Here is an 8,949-nt window from a genome sequence, read left to right on the forward strand (position 1 = left end):
ACATCTGTGCCGGGTTGTGATAAATTGCAACGAGGACTCCAGAGCCTACATAATTAAAGGCCTAATCCAACTGTTCCCAGATATACTGCATTTTGAGATGGCCCCCCATCCTTCAGCTTCTGCTCCCATATGGCTCTTCCCCAGACCCACCGTCGTACCTGCTGGGGGGACATCTCTGTTCCTTGAGTGGTCCAAGAAGGCACAAGATGCCGACGAGCCTGCATGGCTTCTCATTTTTGCCTTATTAAAGTTGTGACCCCTAAAATCTCTGAGCTTTATCACCTAGTACTGGTTATGAATTCTCCAAGGTAGTCAAGATTCAGCTCAGGACTGATAAAGGGACGTCTCTGGCGGCTTGTCCCCACTGTGTCTTAACCCTCTTTAGGTCAAGGGGAGCACCAAAGTGCCTTGGTGCTTTATTCTGTATTGAGACCCCTGGAAAAGTTTAGGAATATGTAGGACACTTTCAGGCTGGCACTCAAATCAGACGATTTGGCAGAAGGAGAGGAAGATGCATCACTTTGTGGAGAATGTATAACATGATTATTTGGCTCTAAATGGGCCACAGAGCCAAATTCACCTGTGGAAAGCTCTGTGGGAACTAATAATTACAAATCCACCCAGTCTGTTCTGTGGGTTTTGCTCAACCGGCATGTACCACCTTTTTTCAGGCTCAAGTACCTACTCCCTGATGAATCTGAAGGATGCCCTGGCCCATCTCTGATGGGTTTCCGGTCACCTCCACATACATATTCCCTGAGCAACCTGGTCTAGTGGCAGGTATCTCTGCCCATGGCAGGAGGGTTGGACTAGATGACCTTTAAAGCTTCCTTCCAGCCCAAACCATTCTATGACTCTCATATTACTGCCCTGTTTCTTTGGCTTTCCAGCCACACTGCAACTCAAACAAAAAAGTGAAACCCCACACAACCACACACACTGTTTCTGAGCCTTTCTGCCCTAAATGTGGACTGCCTGCCTCATGGCATTCCCTGGACCTTCACCACTGGCAGGAGCAGTTGGCATGTGGTCTGCCCTACACCGGGGCACCTTCATCTACTCCTTTTTCCCCCAGGAGAGGACCTTCCATGACTCAAGTCTTCTTCTCCAGCAGTGGGTTCATGGGTACTGCCACTGTCCTCTTGCACTGGTGAAGGCTCCTCGTACAGCTCAGGTGCTTCTGAAGCATCATGCATCCTGTACCCTGAGGTGGATTTGTCTGTTTGCTGCTGCCATGTTTCACTTTCCCCTGCTCCGCCGTCTGGGGATGGAGCATGCATGCCAGAGAAGACACAGAGGTGGGACAGGAGCTTTCTAAATGGCCAGCTTCATCAGTGACAGAGCTGTAATTAGAGTGTAGTTATATTGCAGTTGCTATGCAAACAGCAGCTTGCTTTGCTTTTCAATATGTAATTATCACTAAATCATCGAGGTGGAGGTTTAACTACCTAATTCATTTACTTTCTTTGCCCCTTGGCGCTCGCTACATCAGCTGTTGGGACCCGACCATCCGGAGGAGGCTGTATGCATGGTGCAACCGTCTGAGGAGTGCCCCAGGTCTGCAAATAACCAGGTGTCAAAGGAGATAACCACAGTCAAATGCCATTAATTGCACTAACTTAAAACTGCCCTGGCTGAATTAAAAATGCTCTTGCTCAAAACCCCTAGCCTATTGTTTCCTTTTATAAAAGCAACCCGTAACAGAGCTGGTACACACCCCGGCCCTCAGTCCTCCTGCTAACAAAGCATGAAGCAGCATTTCATCTTAAGAGGAGGCTAAGCAGCGGTCAATGATCCACAGCAGTCGTTGGACGGGCAATGGAAGGTCGGGTTCCCCCAGGGCTGCATCAGCTGTAAGAAAATGTTTCTCCAGAGAAGACAGGCTCATCCATCACCTGCACATAGCTGCGCCCATCTGGGCTCTCCGTGGGGTCTGGACCTGCACACACACACACACACACACACACACACCCCACCTCTGCTGTGCACATTAATTGCAATGTCCCCTAGCCTGGGGGTGAGAGAGAGGAGCTAAATAATTAACTTTTGCAGTCAGCTGGACGGTGGACAACAACAAAGATCACCTTAACCACGGCCTTTTAGCCTGCATCTTCTCACTCCAGGAAGGCTCCAGGTTTGCCTGCCTATAAACCATGAACAAGGGCGTTCAAGCAGCCGCAGCAGCGTTCCTCAGCTACACGGGGCTGAGAAACCACCACCTCGTGCCCTGCACGTGTCCTCTGGCAGTGCTTTAGCGTGGCATCTACCACGGTAATTATTTTTGTGACACAGACACATGTTGAGCTGGCACCAAACCACCAAGCCATTAACAACCTCTGGAGTCACGCAGCCTCCCTGCTGACTGCCTTTTATGATCCCTTAAATCACCAGCTAACAAGATGGTGGGGACAACGTGGGTTTAACGATGCTCTCATCATTAGCAAGACCCAATTAGCAGGGAAGCCTAATGAATCCTCAAATGCAAGCTCGCTAATTTAAATACAGATAATTCACTGCACCGGTTGAGTGCTTAAACAAAGATTTCAAAGGCCTTTCTCTGTGTCAATAGCATGGATGCAAGCCTGATCAATCTTCGTGGATGACAACGGATTGGACTCTTTGGCGTGTTTGTGAGGAATTCAACACAAATTTGTCTGCAGCGGCAAATCCTTCAGGAAAGCTCTAGCTAAGAAACAGTCAAACTTTCACAGCCATTTATCAGATTATCATGCAAGAGGAAGGGGAAAAAAAACAGAGAGGGGGAGGGACCTCAGCACAGCTGTAAAATTTATTCTCTTTTACCCTGAAACAGTATTTCTTCTTCCTATCATGCATGTGACTAAGTTATTTTACCAAGCAATTGCTGTATCTCGGAGGCACTCGGTATCACAAGGCGATGAGACTCGGAGTCCAGGCTGTCAGCTGAACTGGGGAAGTTAATGGGCCAGGCGGCTTCCATGGACAGGAAACATTCCTGGAGAAAACATCTTGATAAAAGAAAAACAAAATCCAAAAAGTGACAAATGGCCATATGAGGCCGGAGAGGGAGCGAAAACAAGACAGTGGAAAGAAAATAGCACTGGGAGGAAAAGAAAGGCACATAAAAAATATATATTTATGTATACATATATATTTCTAATAGAAAGCCCTCAATAAAAACAGGCACTCAGGCATGAAGGATGCAGAAGCAGCTGTGGTTTTAGATTTATTGCAGAGTGGGGTTAGGCAGTCTGAAACTTGCAGGAGAAAAAAAGAGAGAAGAAGAAGTTGATTTGATGAAATAATTATGAGCGGGAAAATGTGATGAAGGGAAGAGGCGGCTTTACAGCTGGCAGACAAATGAAAAGGCTGAGTAGATACTCTTGAAAAGGATGAGGATTTTAGCTCCTTTTTTTCAGCTCTTCACATCTTTCTTATGGCCTGAGTGCTGCAAGGGGCTTTGCCCCCACGGCTCTTTTTGCTCAGCTTGGCAGGCATGGCCAACATTCTCCAAACCTAGGGAGGTCAGCAGCTGTATCAGGCATGCATGTTGCAGATCCACTGGCTATTTTGGGTAACTCGGAGCTCTTTGGTCTCTGTGCTTAGCCCTATCTGCTTTCCAGCACTGTCCTGGATGCCATGCGCTCCCTCCCCCTCAAGCCACCCTGCTGCCACCTGGATGAGGTTGCACCAAGGACCTTCCCAAGCCCCCCCTGCAGAGCACAGGATGGTGAGGGTACAGCTCTTGAACTGTGGGATGACAGCACTTGGGATGAAATGCCTGTTGTCCATGGAAGAACAACATCATTTGGCTAGTGGAGCCCCAGCAAGGCTGGTGCTGAGCTTTTCATTTCCCTTCTCACATCTGACCATAGAGGAAAGCCAGGGATGTCCTTCATTGCTCACACCCAGGGAATTATTGATCAAGAAGGCAAGATCCAGAGATTCTTAGCTGTTCATACTCAGTCTTGAGAGGCTGGATGAGCACAAGGTACAGGATAGAGGATTGCTCCTATTAGCTGCAGGCAGCACATCAAGAACAGGATGACATTGACGTGGGGGTACAATTCAGTGCCTAAACAGAAGCAGCCAATGTCTTTGAGAAGTTCCAGAGCATTCAAGGCAGGGGGCTGACAAGTCTGGCATAAGACCTGCAGAAGACATAAGCCATTCTGGCCCAGCTGGAGGCCAGATGGGACTCCCTGGGCCACCTCAAATGGCACCAGACACACAGCTAGCTGACGAGTGAACCAGCTGAATGCCACCTCACATCTCCTGACTGCTAGAGCACTCCACAGGGAGGTTAAAAATTAACTCCCCTCAGCAGTTTTGCTGACCTTGAACAGAGAAAAATCAAGAGCCAGTCCTCAGTCCTGCTCCAAGTCATTCTGTAAAAAAGGCTGAGATTTTAAAATTAGTAATTGCGACTTCTTCTTAACTTCTATGCTTGCATATCTGAAAGTCATGTTTAGAGCCTTCTAGCTGATTCTCACCTCCTGATAGGACTCTTATGACTGGAGATTCATAAAAACATAAAAGAAAAAAAGTGTGACCTTCACAAAATGAAAGGTAAATTTCCCATTGCCTTCTAGGGGACTAACGCTGACTTCCCACCACCACGGTAGCCTGAGACTCCAGACAACAGCATGCAAAATGGAAGAGCCAAATTGCAGCGTCTTACCTAGCCTTGCCCCAGAGCTGAGCAAAAAAAAGCTCTCCCTTTAGAAGCTTTAGAGACCAAGAAAATGCCTAATTTTCTCCTTCCAAAGAAAGTCAGTCACCCTTGCTTAATTTTCACTGACTTTGTTGATAATTTCTTGAACCTTTTGGCAGATCAAGCTTAGGGGTCCCTGGGTTGGATTTCTTTTGTGCAGTAGCACAGGTCTGTAAAAAGTGTTTTCAGAGTTTCAGGGGATCAGCTGAGTTGTTCCCAGAAGTGAAGGTCTCTGATTTTCTCTAGAGACGTGTATTCTTGCCCATTTGGAAAGCTTTTAGTTGGTCAGAGGAGCAGTAAATAAGGTTTTACCGACAACACCGGTCTTGTAAGCAATGATGGATTGTCACCACAAGAGCATAACTCCTCAGTGGAGTAAGCTACTATTTAGTCAAGAAACACTTCTAAGAGTGACCATCTGCAGCTGATCCCAAGCCACGGGCAATCGCTTTGAAAAGGCTCGTTAAATGACAGAGCCGAACAGCATATTAATTGCCAATATCTTTATATGTACCTAATTTTAAAAACACTTGATAAGATAATTAAAATTAAGCTTTCTGCTTTGGAGTAGTTGGACAGTCTTGTTGGTCTGGAACCAGAAAGCTGACGCTTAAATTTAGTATCCTGGCATGTGATTTATTGGTAGAGGTGCTCAAATATGGAAACTGTGGCTTTGATCTTTTCATAAGAAATAGATTTCCCATTTGTAATCCAGGGGCATTTCTCTCAGCTACTTTATAACTATGTAATAGCTGTAAAATATGAAATGAGTCTGAATAACTATTAAGGAGGTGGGATTTTCTTCTAATCAATTAACTTTTGAAAGCCCTCATCCTCCAGCAGCTCTTTTAGCACTAGTCCACAAATGGGATTGCTCATGCAAAAAAACGAACACACGTTTTTTTCCACAAGCCTTGATATCATGATGGATCTTCCTTTTCAATTATTTTTTTTTAAAAAACCCATGTATTTATGTGTATGTGTTTGGCATCACCAGGACTAATGACATTCTTTTATTTTTTTCCTCTTGTGAGCTATGTTAATAACATCAAGACAAATCTGCTCTTAGGGAAAATCACTTGACGCAAGTGAAAGCAAAACCTTTGATCCATGAACCTTCTGCCCCACAAGAATAGCTCCCCAACCTTGCTTAGTGTACTGAAATGGGAGCCGAGATGGGATACAGCTGCCCTCTGCACATCCATCTCAGGGGTAAACATAAAAGATCAAGCAGAGCAAAATTAAGGGCAAATGAACTGAAACTGAGTTAATGAAACCTAGGAGTTATGAGAAGGTTTCTGACTACTGGAGCAGTGATGTTACGGGACAGCCTCTCGGTAAAAGAGAAGGGGCCAAAAATCCTTTGCTGATTTAACACAGAGCCTGGATATCTCTGCAAGTCCCGTCCAGCTCCCCAACCGTTTGGTTTCCCCTTGCTGGCTCCTCCAGAGGTGGGTGAGTTAAGTGCAGCATTGCTGTGGCCCTGACCACCTTGTACCATTGCAGATGAGCCACCTCCTGTGGCTGGCACCTGGGAGCGGGTTCATTTCTGCAGGCGTCTGAGCACCAAGCGGCACGGGGAGCAGGAGCCAGGAGGATTTCTTGCCAACAGCTTATCTTGCCAGTTGGCCCTGTCTTCTCCTCTCCCATCCTGACTGCTTCCTGTACCGAGCCATGGCCTTGGCCACTGAATAATGGAAGAGGGAGGAAACCTCAGGGGATTTGAAGAGAGTAGACTGAGGAGATTAAAAAGGACAACACAAGTCAGTGAGAGCTTTAGCAGCCCCTGGGGAGGGGGTTTCTGCACGGTGCTGGGGGTTGCAAGGCTGGCTGGCTGGATAGATGGATGGGGAAGGGATTGCTGTCACAGCACAGCTGGACAGGGAAGAAGACAATTGGGTGCAGCACCCCAAAATACCATGACAGTCCCCCAGCATCAACAACGCAACAGCTGGCACCCCACAGCTATATGTTTGTCCCCTCCCAACAGCCTCAGCACTTCTTTCCCCAAGTCCGGCACAGCCCCTCCATTCGGAGAGTGGTCCCGCAGCTCTCGGAGCCAAAGCCCCTCACGTCAGCAGCATCGCCTTGAAAGCTGAACGTGCCTGTGAAAGCGATCAGAGATGCTCTTTGAAGAGTCGGCAGAATTTTTCATCACAGATTCCCAGCTGCATTTTCCTGCTAACCTTGCATTCCTGAGGATGCAAAATGAGACGGGTACGTATGTACGGAGAACATGTTACCCATCGCACTGGCTACTCCCACAGCCAGGAAAATATTTCCTGCAAGTTTCCTCCCTTAAGAAGGCCAAAAATCAAACCAGTTTTTCCCCCTGAATTTTCCACGCACTCTCTGGGCTGTTCCTGACTGTAGAAAGCTCATGCTTCATCCCACAGCTCACAAAGGGTCCAGCATGGACATATATCACCATAAGGTTGCCATCATAATCTCTGCTGCAGTTACCATTATTTAATTCTAATTTATAGGACTCAACTCAGACAAAAGCAGCTGGCCTTAAGTATATATATATAAGTATATATAATTAAGCAACTATAAATGACTGGTGATAACCAGCAAGTTAAAAGTCCCTGTCAAGGCCCCCCACCCCTGTACCTGGGGGGGAGAAACCAGCACCTTTTCCTGTGTCCTTGCAGTGCCTGACACGAGGTGCACAGCAATGGGTAAGGGTGGTTTTCCAGTTTTTGTTGTCAAGTTTCTCTAGACTCTGCTTGAGGGAGTACGGGAGAAAGCGTGTTTGGGCATGGGGAGGGAGGGGGCAAAGGGAGCCATCCCCCAGCAGCATAACAGGAGAAGGTGCAGGAGCTCTGGAAGACACCACCACACTGTTGCTCCTAAGCCATGATACCACCTCCTGCTCCCAACACGTGCTCTGCCTGACCCAGAAGCCCTCATAAGTCCACAATCCTTGAAGGTGATGCTAAAGTGAGGAAGGCAAAGAAAGGCTGGATGCAGTATCGGGAAGGTTTCCCTGGGAATGTGTGTCAACCCTCCTTGGGGACAGCCAGGACTGACTGGACCCTATGACATCTCACGTCAGCACTATTACTGCCTCTCAACATACAATCGCTATTTAATTTTTGTTCATTAGCAATAATATTATAATGACTACTATTGTATGGACACATCTCATTAGTTATTCACTTTATTAATTAAATGCTTAATGTTATGAATGCTTTAAATCAGGCCATTGATTCACAAGCACTTATAGCTAGTATGAAACTACAGCATGGAAAGCAATCCTCACCCCCACCAAGGCCTGTCCATTTGCTTCTGGCCTTGGTCCTGCTTCTTGACTTGTGCCAATCCAGGCATTTAAGTAGCCACCCCAGGAACAGAATCAGGGAAATTATTTGGGTTAAAAACAACGCGCTCAAGACTCTCCACAACGTCATCTACTGACCGAAGCCTCTGTCTTGGTGTGTGAAGTCATGCAAACTGGGAAAAAAAAAAAAAAAAGAAAAAAGTGAGAATGACAAATGTGTAGTGGAACACATGTTCAGGGTGCACAGCCGGAGCTACTGCAGCATCCCCCCCAGCCTGTGCACATCCGATGGGGAGTGAGCATGCTCAGGCTCCTGCAGACAGTGATGCTTCCACAAGGTTATGGCTGACAGAGGTATTCATTCCATCGCCAAAATGACCAACTGGCCTGTAACATGCACATTTTTGCCTCACACCTGGCTAAGCCAGGACACACCACATTAATGTTAGGCAGCAGATCCAAAACAACCAGCAATCACCAGAGCAGCAAGAAGACCCAAATCCTGCTGACTGCATCTGCTGCTCCTGTGGTAACCCTCTCCCCAGATTTAGGGGCTTGATAAGGGTGCAGTTGAGATGCCAGCAGGGGTCTGCAACATCCACGTCAGTATGATGCAAGAGCTACAGGATATCTCCAGCATCCTGGAGTTGTGGTGGGAAGCCAGGGGAGATACTCCAGGGCATCACAGCAATAAGAGATGCAAGTGTGTTTGTGTGTATGGGCAGCTGTGTCCCATGCATGGCATGCAAACCTGGAGCTGAAACCTGACTTGAACATTGTGTAAGTAACATGCAAAAGAGACTAGAAGCAGGTGGGAATGTGTCCAGCCATTTCATCACTGTTTTTTTCCATCTCTCTGCACATTGCACAGGAACCTGGTTCACTCCAAAGTCTATCATCTGGCACCTGCTGAAGAGTGAAAGCTGACCCTGCGACCCATCTTTGTACCTCTTTGGCACTGGATCTCCACGCT

The sequence above is a fragment of the Falco rusticolus genome, chromosome 4, assembly GCF_015220075.1.
Source record: "Falco rusticolus isolate bFalRus1 chromosome 4, bFalRus1.pri, whole genome shotgun sequence".
NCBI lineage: Eukaryota > Metazoa > Chordata > Aves > Falconiformes > Falconidae > Falco > Falco rusticolus.